General features: G+C 41.5%; 1 protein-coding gene across 5 annotated transcripts in view; it reads left to right on the top strand.

The window, feature by feature from the left end:
- SVIL (supervillin) overlaps positions 1–12,736 on the top strand; it is a 233,216-nt gene that overhangs the window by 122,774 nt on the left and 97,706 nt on the right. For all 5 annotated transcript variants that reach the window (XM_055147550.1, XM_055147547.1, XM_055147549.1 and 2 more), the window contains exon 4: positions 8,661–8,718. The gene's annotated coding sequence lies outside the window, so the exon portion shown is untranslated. The remainder of the gene's footprint in view (positions 1–8,660; positions 8,719–12,736) is intronic.

The raw sequence follows: 12,736 nt of genomic DNA, 5'->3' as shown, positions 1-12,736 counted from the left end.
TGTCATTATGTAGCCAAGAAATGCATGTAGAATAGAGAGGCAGGCCCACATGCCCTTGGTCTGTGGGCACAATTCCAGATAATCATTTCCACCCTGATGAGCAACCCAAGTCTTCATCTCTATTTATACTGAAGCATTTGGTAATTACAAAAACAATTCACTTAGTCTGGAAATTTTAAAAAATAAAGATGGGGGGGAGGGACATAAACATGTGTCTGCGTTTTAAGATAATGTTTTGATTTGTTTACTATTTCTAATTTGAGGGTCCAGGGACATAGTAGTCAAGTTTTAGGCATATGTTTTAACACCAGTCCCACCACCACTGTCAGTCCCCTTCCGTCAGCGTTCCCACCTATTCCCCTCCCCTCCACACCCTGCACCTGCCACCTCGCCAGGCACATTTACAAAATTCAGTAGTTGCAGCTTAGATCTCATGTTTTCAGTGTTGCTGAGTCTGTGCTTTATAAACTCTCCCACATCATCAGTAGACCCAAAGCCCCGGTCCCTATTGCTTCCCTTTCTCATCTTCCTTCCCACCTTGATTTCTTTCTTTCTCTGTCTTGCTCCTCCCTAAGCTCTGGGGTCAAGGGTGATCTATGCACTCTCTCTTTGCTACTTTACATTTCTTCCTCTAGTTATTCTATAGACCACAGATAAGGGAGATCATCCTGTGTAGAAACAAAAACATTGACTATTTTATAAGATGAATCGTTCCCAGGAGCAGAATGATGATGAACAAGTGATACTGCATTTTTCAATAAAGTTCTTTATAAAATATTATATGTAAACATACATACTGTCTCATGCCATCTGATTATCCGTGTCCAAAATTAGCTACTGCTATATTTCCCTCCCTATTCTCTTCTTCCAGTGGCTTTTTTTCCTTTTTTGTTCCTCATTAGCTATAATCTAGCAATAAAGTTTCTGCTACATTTATTTATGGCCCTTGCTCACTTTTTCTGTCCCTGTCCTGTTTTCTGTATTTCTTCCGAGCTTTTAAGGTTTGGAGAAAACTTTAGCATAAAAGAAATGCCAGGTGCTACCATTGGCCCTGATACCAGCCAATACCCATCTGCTAATGTGTCTTAATTTTGTCATATAATTCTCCCTTTTCAAGTGAAGTTTGCAGTCTAGTACTTAGCTCAAGTGATTTATCCTGATTTGAAAGCACAATTTTCAGTGGTCTTTCATAATAAACAAAACAAAATATATTATTTCGATTCTGCTTTGGGGCAGGGATTGGGGTTCAGGATGTAAACATCCAAAATACAGTGGTGGGATTGGTGTTTGAATATTAAATGTAATCAAATATTGTGAACTACTTTATAAAATAAAATAAATTTTAAAATTAAAAAAATAAATCACATTAAAAAATAAATGCAAATCATTTTAGAGTGTGAGCTCTACCCTTCAGAGAATTGTATTCACTATTTCATATGGCCATTCTGCAGTCACTCACTATAAGCCTATTACATACCAAGTACAGTGCTTAGCATGAAGCTGTCAGACAGACAAACTGCAGAACTTGGCCTCTTGGTGGAGGTGACTGGGGGCAAATCATGATCTTGACCTCCTGTTTCCCAAGAAGCTGTGGCTCCCTCACTAGCCAAATGTCTCACCATGAGCAAATTACTTTTCCTACCCTCTGTTTCCTCCTCTTATACATGAGGCAAATTTTCCAGGTTTTCTTTAATGCTTCTTTTCATTTTTAGAATTGCTTTTTGCTTTAATTCTAAAAGTGTTTTGCTTTAATTTGTGTTTATTTGATTGATTATTTTATTACTCATTTGTGTAAAAACACAAAAAAGAAAAAGAAAGGGGCGAGGAGCACCTCACCGCACCGCGCTGGGCATGGGGCACAGGGCAACAGCGCTGACTCTCCCACCACCTGCGTTCTGTAGTCTCCAGCCGCTTCCCCCACTCCGGGGAGGTTGATGGCAATGATGAGGCAGGCGAAGGAAGGAATGGAGACCAGACTGGTTGGTCTCAGTTGCAGTTTATTCCATTCCTATCTCCATTCTCCTCTGATTCTCCTCCTACTTCATTCTCACTCTCTGGATCTCCCCTGGAACTCGCCAGCACTCCCCCCAGCCCCCTCTCACAGCCACCTTAAATCCCCCCCCCCCCGCCCTAGGGGGTAAAGTCCTATCCCTTAGGGGATGCTTTCACTAGGACAGAATCTCTCTCAGCAGGACATCCGCCCAAGAGTGGAATCCCATGGGTGTGTGTCTCCTCTCTTTGTCCAACTAACATAAGTATTCATATTATAAATCATTTTGTATGGACACAGCAAGAGATGCATTAAGCTTATAGAATTGCTCTCCTGGGGTAACCTCGATCTCAGACTACAGTGCTCAGGCCAGATTAGTCTTTCCTAGCCCTAGCAGGGTCCTAGTCTCATCATTGCTTTTGGATCATGACATGACATGTCCATGACCAAGTTCTTAACATATAGTTAAGCATTAGGCACTTTGGCCAGGCCCATCTCGATGCCAGGGTAGCACATAACTCACCGCTTGCCCTGGGTCCGTCCTGTCCCTCGTCGGGACCCTGATTTTGGGGGTGCTAGGAAGTAAGGGCAGCTGAGGCTTAAGTAGAGAAAACAGATGCCCAGAAATGAATAATATTTGAAGCCAATTGAATCCCAAGTTACCAAAGCATATTAATAAATGTCTTTCTTTGTCCATACAAAAAAGATATTGTTTTAAAATAAACTATTCAAAAGACATAAGAGAGGAGAAAGACGATATTAACTTACAATACAAGTTCACTGTCCTAGCAAGGTCTGACCTTACAAATTAACAGAGTTTGATTAGAGGAAGAGCAGATAAACTGGTAGAAGTGGTTACAGATAAACAAAGGAATGGGAGTGACTCGGGAGCACTTTGATGGGCGTGACTGATATACCTAAACTCCTAATGGCAAGGGGAGCAGGACATACCAATGTAGTCTAGAATTGTTTAGAGATTATTACCAGATAAACCCAAACTCTGTGGCAAGGGAGAAAGGACAAACCAATGATATCCAGCACTCATTAATATAAAATAAATAAATAAATTTGTTTTAATGAATTCAGTTTGATTTAGAGTCACACTTGGTAGTGTTCAAGACTTCCTCCAGGCTCTGTGCTCAGTGGTCACTCCTAGCAGGGCTTAGGGGACCATATGGGTTGTTGGGGATTGAACCCAGGTTAGCCACATGCATGGCAAGCACCTCACCCACTATCTCTCCGACCCCTATTATAGTTATATTTTTTTAACTGCTTGGGACCAACAGCTACAAATTTTTGTTTAAGAAACCCCTGTGAGTGAGTGTCCATATACTGAGTTAGAGTAGCCCCCAGCACTGCCAGGTTCAGTCCAAAACATAGGGTGAAAGTAAATAGGATTATGCTACAGGTTCTGATTCTTCTTAGTTGGAGATTGGAAGTCAGAACTCCGATTCAACAAGTAATAAAATGAAACAGATGGGATAAAGAACCAGAAACTCCTCTGCAAGCCATAAGAAAGGGGGGAACATAGACCAAGTCACTGTCTCTGAGACTGGAGAGATGGGCAAAGAAAGGGAGCAGAGGGTTCTGAGTGCAGAACACAGACTCATAAACAACCCAATGGAGCAAAGATAACATATTCACAGTTGGTGCTGGAATAGCTGCATGTCCACATGGGGAAAAGGAAGTGTAGACACAGACCTTACAGCCTTCATAGACATGAGCACTAAGTGCCTCATGATCCTAAAGACCAAACACGAAAGACTAAGCTTCTAGACGATAACAGAGGAGAAAACGAAGAGCACCTCACTATGGTGACACCTTTTAAGATACAACACAGGAAGTATGCTGTGTGAAGGAAATAACAGATAAGCTGGGATTTATTAAAATTTAACAATGTCCATATGAAAGAGAGCATTAGGGAAATCAGAAAAGACACAGACATGAAATATTTGCAAAGGATCCATTTGATCAAAACCTGTTATCCAAAAAATATAAAGAGCTCTTAAAATTCAACAATAAAAAAACAAACAACTGAATTAATGTCAAAGTCCTGCATAGACTCCTCACTAAAAAAAAAATATGAAAATGTATAGCACATGATGTTTTCAGAAAAATGCAAATGACCACAATAATCCATTAGCATGGCAGTCATCCAGAACATAGACACAAATAAGGTTGACAAGGAAGTGGAGCCACAGGACCACTCGTATATTGCAGATACATAATATCATGATCATTTTGAAAGATAGTTGGGCAGTTTCTTATAAAACTAAACATACTATCCACATGATTCAGCAACTGTGTTCCTTGGTATTTGCCCAAACGAGTTCAAAACATATGGTCACATAAAGCCCTATATACAGATATTTGTAGCAGCCTTCTGTGTAATTGTCAAAAGTCGCTAACAGTGAAGATGTCCTTCAGAAGTTATACAGAGAACATGTGGTCCAACCAGACAATGGAATATTATTCAGCACTAAAAAATAAATAAGCTGTTAAACTGTGAAATGACATGGAGGACCCTTACTTGCATGTTACTGAGAGAAAGAAGCCAATAGAAAGAGCTAAAAGCTCTGCTTCTGTCTATGCAGCATTCCACATAAAGCAAAACTTCAGAGACATTAGAATATTAGTGGTTGCTGGGAAAGTGGGGAAGAGAATATTCAGGCAGAGCACAGGATTTTTAAGGCAGTGAAAATAGCTGTCTGCTACTATAATGATGGACATGTGGCATTATATAATTGTCCTAACCTATGGAATATAAAACCCAGTAGTGGAAATCATGAATAGGTGATTAGATATATCATTGCAAGTTCATCTTTAATAATAATTTTTTTAAGTACCACTCCAGGTACTTGGGAGATAGCTCAAAGTACCACATGGACCCAAGCACCACTGGGTGTGAGTCTAGTGGCTGCCAGCATGGCATTTCTGGGCCTGCGCAATGAACTGTGGGGCCCCCGCTTCTGGGTCCAATATTATAGGGGGTGGTGTCCAGGCCCTTGAGCACTGGTAGGGAACACCCTTTCCCTTCTTCAACTCCCCACCCCAAAAAAGTGTACTGCCCCAGCAGGAAATATTGACGGATCATAAATCAGAGTAGAGAGGAAATAAGAAATCTACCTCTCAGTATAGCAGCAAATCTAGACCACCTCTAAAAAAGATTAGGCGTGTTTTTTAATAATAAGAAGCTAAGCCGAGGGCAGTCTCTACCACTGAGCTGTATTCCCCACCCTCCAGTTAAAATTTTTGAACTTCTAGTAATATCTGCCTTTTCTTTTCCCACAATTTCACTCATATGTTGTTCATCAATCTTAACTGTTAACGGGGGTTGGCTCTGTGTTAAGTATGAGATTTCACTGAACTCGACCCAAGCTAGCCATGGAGCAGCCTGGCTGCTCAGAGTCTGCACATTTTCCCCTCTCCATTTGTTTATTTTAAGGGAAAGAAGTTGTTTTCCGTGCCCCTGTGGGGGCTTAGGTGGCAGCGCAGGCTGCTTAGCAGAAGCATCAGACGTGATTGGGCCTTTGCTTTGAAGTGGTAACATCTTAAGTGTCCCATCACAGAAAAACTGTGTTTCAGCATCCACATGCCTCATTTCTGCTCAGAATCTGATGAGGGGCTTGAGCTCTTCCAGCCTGCAGCTTCTTGCTGTGCCGCTGCTGTCTGTATTCTCAAGGACACAATTGCCTGATTGCGCTCGCCTTGCCCTGTGAAAAATCTCAGTTGAGTTTTGCCCAGATGGCCTGAGCACTGGGGCTAGTGGAGAATTTGCTGGTGGAGAGTAAGCCCTAGAGCATATTCTGTTAACTGAACTCTCCATGCGACCATGTTCAGAAGCCCAGAGATTTCCAGCTGTTTGGGAGCTTGCAAGTACCCTGGCAAACAAGGTAAGACGAGAGACAGAAAATGCCCCTTTGTGCTTCTTTTATTGATGTAGTAAATGCCTTTGTCTCCCCTATTCCACCTTACTTCTCTGCAGTTAATTGCACAGTTTTTGCAGTGCACCCTTTAGACAGCTAACTGAGCTTCTCAGTTGGCTTACCTCGTGATGGCTGAAGAAAAAGAGATTGCTATATCATGAAATGAAAAATTGCACGGCACAGTGGAAAACTCAAAATTGGGAGCAAGTTGTAGATATACTGTTCCTTTACTGGTGATTGTTTCTTTGGTCTTTTTTGTTTGTTTTTATGAAATCTTAACAGACATGAGAAAGAACAAAATATTACCTTTCCCGTGGCCTCCTTTCAGATACGGGCAGATTCTTGTTTCCCTGTAACTCCTGGACTCCAAGCAAATGAAAAGGCTTGGGTTCCATGGAATACTGGAAGTTACTGTAGCTCACTACAGTAATGGAATGAGAAAGGAAGGAAACAATGAGGTCATTTTGCATGTTACCTTTGAAATTGAGTCACAATACAATATATATATATATATATACATATATATATATATATATATAATTTTCTGGGCTGGAGCGATAGCACAGCGGGTAGGGCATTTGCCTTGCACGCAGCCGACCTGGGTTCAATTTCTCCACCCTTCTCGGAGAGCCCGGCAAGCTACCAAGAGTATCTCACCCGCACGGCAGAGCCTGGCAAGCTACCCATGACGTATTCAGTATGCCAAAAAACAGTAACAACTAGTCTCAAAATGGAGACATTACTGGTGCCTGCTCAAGCAAATGGATGAGCAGCAGGATGACAGCGATGACAGTGATGATATATTATTTTCTAGCCCAGGTTCTCTATGAGGAAGTGACAGGAACAATTCCAGGCTTTGATTCAGGATTTTTTATTTAATACAGTATTTGATAGTTGCGTGAGTTTTCTTTTTTCAGATAGATGGGATACTTGTATAAATCAGGGGAGAAATCTTGGTGTTGGCATTATGCCACTCCTTTTATTGTATTTTTCTACTTGGTCAGCATTTCTAAATTCTAAGAATCAGGATATAGTTTGCTGGATAATAACGTTCTAGCATCTGGTATAGCTTGTACCTTTTTTTCCACAGTCCCCCTACTACCCCCCCACCTCTGCCCTCGCCCCATATTAAACAATATGAGGCACTTTCTTAGGAGAAGTTTCTCTAAGTGGTCTACTTATGGTTTTCTTGGTGGACAAATGATTACACTGTCAAAAGCTGTCCAACAGATTGCTTGCCATGAGACTGGTTATAAATCTCGTCTATGTCTGGTTTATATTAGCCCATCCTCCCAGGATATGTGTCTCTGCTGTTTGGAACTGCTACCAACTATCTCTACATACTATAGATCTTGTCTTTAACAATAAATAAATTCACAGTTAATTTGATGCATTGCCATTGTCCGGATTTGAATATGGCTGTAAAATCACAGCTGAGGTGTCCGCCTGTGCTGTGTCGGTTTCTCTGTGCTATATACGCCTTCAGCCTCCTCTGTTATATCAGGCGGCGCTGACACTGCACGTTGCTGGCTACCTTGACCAATACTTAGCTTAACTCCCCCACCCTACCCCACTGAGTCTACAACTGTTATTTAATATTTAATTGCTTTGAGCCTTTATTATAGCCACAGTGAGCTTAAATGATACTTAGTATTCAACTGGTTTGGTTTTGTTGTTTGATCAAGAGAATTTCTTGACTACTTTTCAGGGTGGGGGGACGGTAAAACTTGCTAATTTAAAATGTGTTTGTGGATTATGATTATTAGGTGTCACTTTTTTTTGTATTACTTCTTCTCTAGTTAATGGTTTTCATTTTCCAATTGATGTTCTGATGTTCTTTTTTCTTTCTCCTTTCTTTCTCCTTTCTTTCTTTCTTTCTTTCTTTCTTTCTTTCTTTCTTTCTTTCTTTCTTTCTTTCTTTCTTTCTTTCTTTCTTTCTTTCTTTCTCTTTTTCTCTCTTTCTCCTCTCTCTGTCTCTTTTTCCTTATATTTCTCCTTTCTTTCTCTTTCTTCTCTCTCATCTCTTTCCCTCTTATTTATTTATTTATTTATTTATTTATGTCTTTATTTGGTCACACCCAGTGGTTTTCAAGGGTTACTCCTGGCTCTGCACTCAGGAATTATTCCTGGCAGTGCTCAGGGGACCATATGGGATGCTGGGGATTGAACCCGGGTCGATCGCTTCTAAGGCAAACACCTGCCCATTGTACTATCTATCACTTCAAACCTTTTTCCTTCTTCCTTTTCCTCTTTCTTCCCCTCTTTGTTTCCCTCTTCCTCTCTCTTCTTTTCTCTCCCTCTCTCTTTTTCCCTCTCTCTTTCTCCCTTCCTTCCTTCCTTCCTTCCTTCCTTCCTTCCTTCTTCTTTCTTTCTTTCTTTCTTTCTTTCTTTCTTTCTTTCTTTCTTTCTTTCTTTCTTTCTTTCTTTCTTTCTTTCTTTCTTTCTTTCTTTCTTTCTTTTTCTTTCTTTCTCCCTTTCTCTCTTTCTCCCTTTCTCTTTCTCCCTTCCTTCCTTCCTTCCTTCCTTCCTTCCTTCCTTTCTTTCTTTCTTTCTTTCTTTCTTTCTTTCTTTCTTTCTTTCTTTCTTTCTTTCTTTCTTTCTTTCTTTCTTTTTTCCTTCCGTCTTTCTTTCTTTCTTTCTTCCTTCCTTTCTTTCTTTCTTTCTTTTTTTCCTTCCGTCTTTCTTTCTCTCTTTCTTTACTTCCTAATATAGCTGTTTCAATGTTACATTATTTCTTTTCCTAGATTTCAACAAGAAATACTTAAGCCTCACTGGACTCCCAAATCTAAGGAGAGTTTCAAGGTAAATTTTATTTATTTTTTTTTGCACACGAAATCGAACAAAATTATGAATATTTGTATTATCTTTAAAAAATATTCCTTAAAAAATTTTGAATTAAAAAATGAAATCATTCTCTTAAATGTCTAATTCACGTGTTTAAATGTTTGACTATGTTTTCTCACCAACATTTGAGTTAGTAAACTAAATGAAGTAAGGGGACTAAACAGTATGTTCAGCAAGCAGAGATTCTTTTTTGTAGTGTGTGCTGCTTGTGGAAACTCTTTGCAGAACCTGATACAGGTGTTTCTGTAATAGTAGACTTGCATTGCTGTATCTTTTACCTCCTATCTCCAAGAGTAGACTGTCTTTTTGAAATCTTTTTAAAATATGCTTTCAGTTTTTTTTAATGGGGGTTGGGTGGGTTTGGACCATACCCAGAGGTGCTCATGGCTTACTTCTGGTTCTGTGCTCAAGGATCACTTTTGGCAATGCAAGGGGGACCATATGTGGGATCAAGGATTGAACCTGGTTTGGCTGCATATACTGTTTTAGAGTTTTAACAGAACAATTTCTCCTTTTTAACTCCTCTCTTGCTCTACCCATCCTTCCCCATGTAAATCCTTAATGCCTGGTCTCTTGCCTTTCTGCATTTCCATTCCCTGCAGCATGATATTAAGGTTACTGGTTTGATTTATCTAGTGTGCTAAAACTCCACGGAATATCATCATTGATATAATGAAGAGGGGCCAAAGAGGTATTATAGGTAGTGGGGACTCTTGCTGTGGTTCTGGCTTTTTCCATTACATCCCTGATTCAGTCCTCCCATATGAAGCCCCACATCACCAGGGGCAAGTCCTGAGCACAGAGCCAGGAATAGCCCCTGAGCACCACTGGGTATGGCCCTAACTCCCACCCACCACATCCATGTGCCAAGCAACACAGCTGTACTGCATAGAGCTTTTACTTGATTACTGTCCCTAGTGGAGTATGAGATTTTCAAGTGGAGACCCCCTGACACTGCAAGCTACACTGTGAGACCGACTCCAGTCAACCCCATTCCACTCAAAGGCTCTTGTTCTTGATGTCTCACATCGTGATGTTCTTGATGACATTGTTTCTTTATTAGTGTTGGGGTGAATTGTCTCACTGCTGTCCTCATCCAGCTAAGCCTTGGTCTGCAGTTGAAAGTGGAAGGTGAGCTGGCATGAGACAGGGAAATGCTTTAAGGAGACTCACCCCTACCTTAGAAGCAGCCACAGTGATGCAGCAGCAGACTGGGACCTTGGCAGGCTGGTCTGATTGAGCTCACTCTCTCTCTCTCTCTCTCTCTCTCTCTCTCTCTCTCTCTCTCTCTCTCTCTCTCTCTCTCTCTCTCCCCCCCCCCTCTCTCTCTCTCTCTATCTCTCTCCCCCTTTCCCTCCTCCCCCAATATTTTGAAAAATGTCTTCATCTATACAGGCTTCCATAACAAAGTCCCAGAGACTGATGACTTAGTAACATCTCATTCTTCAAAGTAATGGAGGGGCAGGACTCAAAGAGTACCAGATGCTGCTGTGCAGGCCCTCTTCCGGGTTACAGTCAGCTTTCTGTCTGCTCTCTGGCTCTCTATAGATTCAACTTATTAGGGCCCCAGATCTAATCACTTCCTACAGGTTCCCACTACCTTTACGGATTAGGATTTCAGCACTGGAATTTGGGAGAACACTGATTTGAGCCCGTAGCAGCTCAGTTCCTGCTCTGCCCCTCAAAGGTTGTCTTGGCTATAGAAGAACTAATACATGACTAAGAAAATGGAAACAAAGGCAGACAGAACCTGTTTCCAAGCTGTAAAACCGTGGAAGATGAAGGGTAGACACTGCAGTAGACAGACGTTCAGAGGGACACAACTTTTTAAAACCGTGGGTGCTGGGACAGTGGTCAGTGGCACTTGCCATGCACACTCAAAGCCCTTAGGTCAGTTCTTAGCACTGCAGATACCCCTGCAAGACTCCTGAGCACTGTGGGGATGAATCTAGTGGCCCCCAGCATCACCAGGCCCAAACATTGTACCAGCTGGCCTGGTTGACAGCGTTACACTGGGAGTGGGCCCAGAATTGAGAAATAATAATTAAAAAAGAAGTGGTATTAAAATCATGCCTCCCACCTCACCCAAGAACCAAGTAGATCATTCAAAGTGGGGGTAAAGGCATGTTTTGCTGCAGGAAGTCCAGATTCAGTCCCAGGCACTTCAGGAGAGATCTCAAGTACAGCGATTCCAAGTGCCATTGAGTATGGCCCAACAGCCTTTAAATAAATTAAATAGAAACAGAAAAAAAAAAAACATAAAATTATGCCCACCACTTGCCATGGTAGCATGTGAAGGGGCAGGAGGTAGAAGCTGATTCCTTCCAAAATTCTAGTTAACCAGACACCAGTGGAGAAAACATTGAGGCCATTGGTTTCAGCTCCCATGTCTTGTCTTTTAACCCCCAGGAGGAGAGCAACAGATTTCAGGGACCCTGTGGAGTTGCATAGGCATTGTCCTCTAATCTCACATTGTGTAAGACAAAGAAGGCAATGACAGAATATCCTGCTCTCACTGGAATAATGTCCCCCCTTGTTGACACTGCAGGCCCATTAAGTAGGTTAATGGGACACATTAAAAGCGAATCTCACAGAAGCCAGTTCTCTGTAGGTTAGGGAAGGACAGGAACGAACGGAGAGTCATCAGCTATAAAGATCAGTATAAAGACAAAATCAGTTATAAAGAACAGATTGTAGAAGAGATGAAGAGAGTTGGGTGAAAATCACAAGCGGCACTAAAAACCAGAGAGATAGTACAGCTTGCAGCCGACCTGGCCGAGTTCCATTCCTGGTCCCTAAGCCCTGGTGGAAGTAACCCCTAAGTATACAGCCAGGAGTAAGCCCTGGAGCACAGCTGAGAGTTACCCACCCACCCCCCCACACACATAATAATAACAGAGTACAAAAGGTGCCTTTTAAATTGAATGGTTTAAATTATAGTTTAGGTTATATAGTGACAATACTGTTCAAGTTTATTGTATATGTACAAAGTTATTGTCCACCACCACCACCAAAGTGTCCATGACCCTCTATCAACTTGTCTTTATGTTATACAAGTATAGTTCACTTCACTTATCCGGGGAGAGGAGGTTCTGTGCCTTTGTGTAGGCTTCTGGCCTTCACTCAGCTGTGTGTGAAGTTCTCTGTGGGAGTTTGGTTTTCTTGCCATTAGACAATCAGAAAGTTACTCATTCACCAAAGGTCTAGAGCAGAGTTTCTCAGTGTTTTCCAACCATGGCCAGCTCCAACCATGCTTTCTTCTTGTTCCCTCCCTCTGTCCCACCAGCTGGCCTCTCAGTCTCGGGCTATGGCTCTTCCAAGCATGTGATTTTTCACTTGTACCTCCTTGGACTATCCTAAAGGGACCGCAGAGTGTTGGATGGCCCCTGCTTGAGAAGTACTGGTCTAGAGTTCTCTGCTGGCATGTATGTGTTCCTGCGTTTTCACTGCTAGTTAGTGTCTACCAATTTTCTTTCACTGCTGGTTCGTGTCCACCTCTTTTCTGTGAAGAAAAGAAATTTCCCAGCCTAAGGATATTTGGTGGTCTTGCATCCATTACAGATTAGGTGACTTTCTGAAGCCAGAATCCCACATTCTAACATATTCTCCTTGTTCTTCCTGCCTGCTCGTGTTCTTCCTCTGAAATTAGTGGGCATGTGGCAGAAGGAGAGAGGCAGTAGAAGCACAAACCAAATGTAAAGATGGTTTCATACATTCCAGTATGAAATTCACCTAAACAGGAGGCCTTGAAAGTAGAATGCTTAATAAATGCTTGCAAATACATAATGTTTTCATACATGTATGAAAGGTGAGCAGAGGTAGTGGGACATATTTTCCTCATCATTCTAAGGAGAAAATTAAAAAGAAAGGGGAGGGAATGAAATTTTTAACTGATATTAATAAATATATGCCCTTTCAATGATTCTTAATATTTATAATACGCTTTGCCCTGGTCTTATAGCAATACTGTCTAAAG

The sequence above is a fragment of the Sorex araneus genome, chromosome 9, assembly GCF_027595985.1.
Source record: "Sorex araneus isolate mSorAra2 chromosome 9, mSorAra2.pri, whole genome shotgun sequence".
Taxonomy (NCBI): domain Eukaryota; kingdom Metazoa; phylum Chordata; class Mammalia; order Eulipotyphla; family Soricidae; genus Sorex; species Sorex araneus.
The sequence above is the reverse complement of the archived record's forward strand: the minus strand, read 5'-3'. Positions and strand labels throughout refer to the sequence as shown.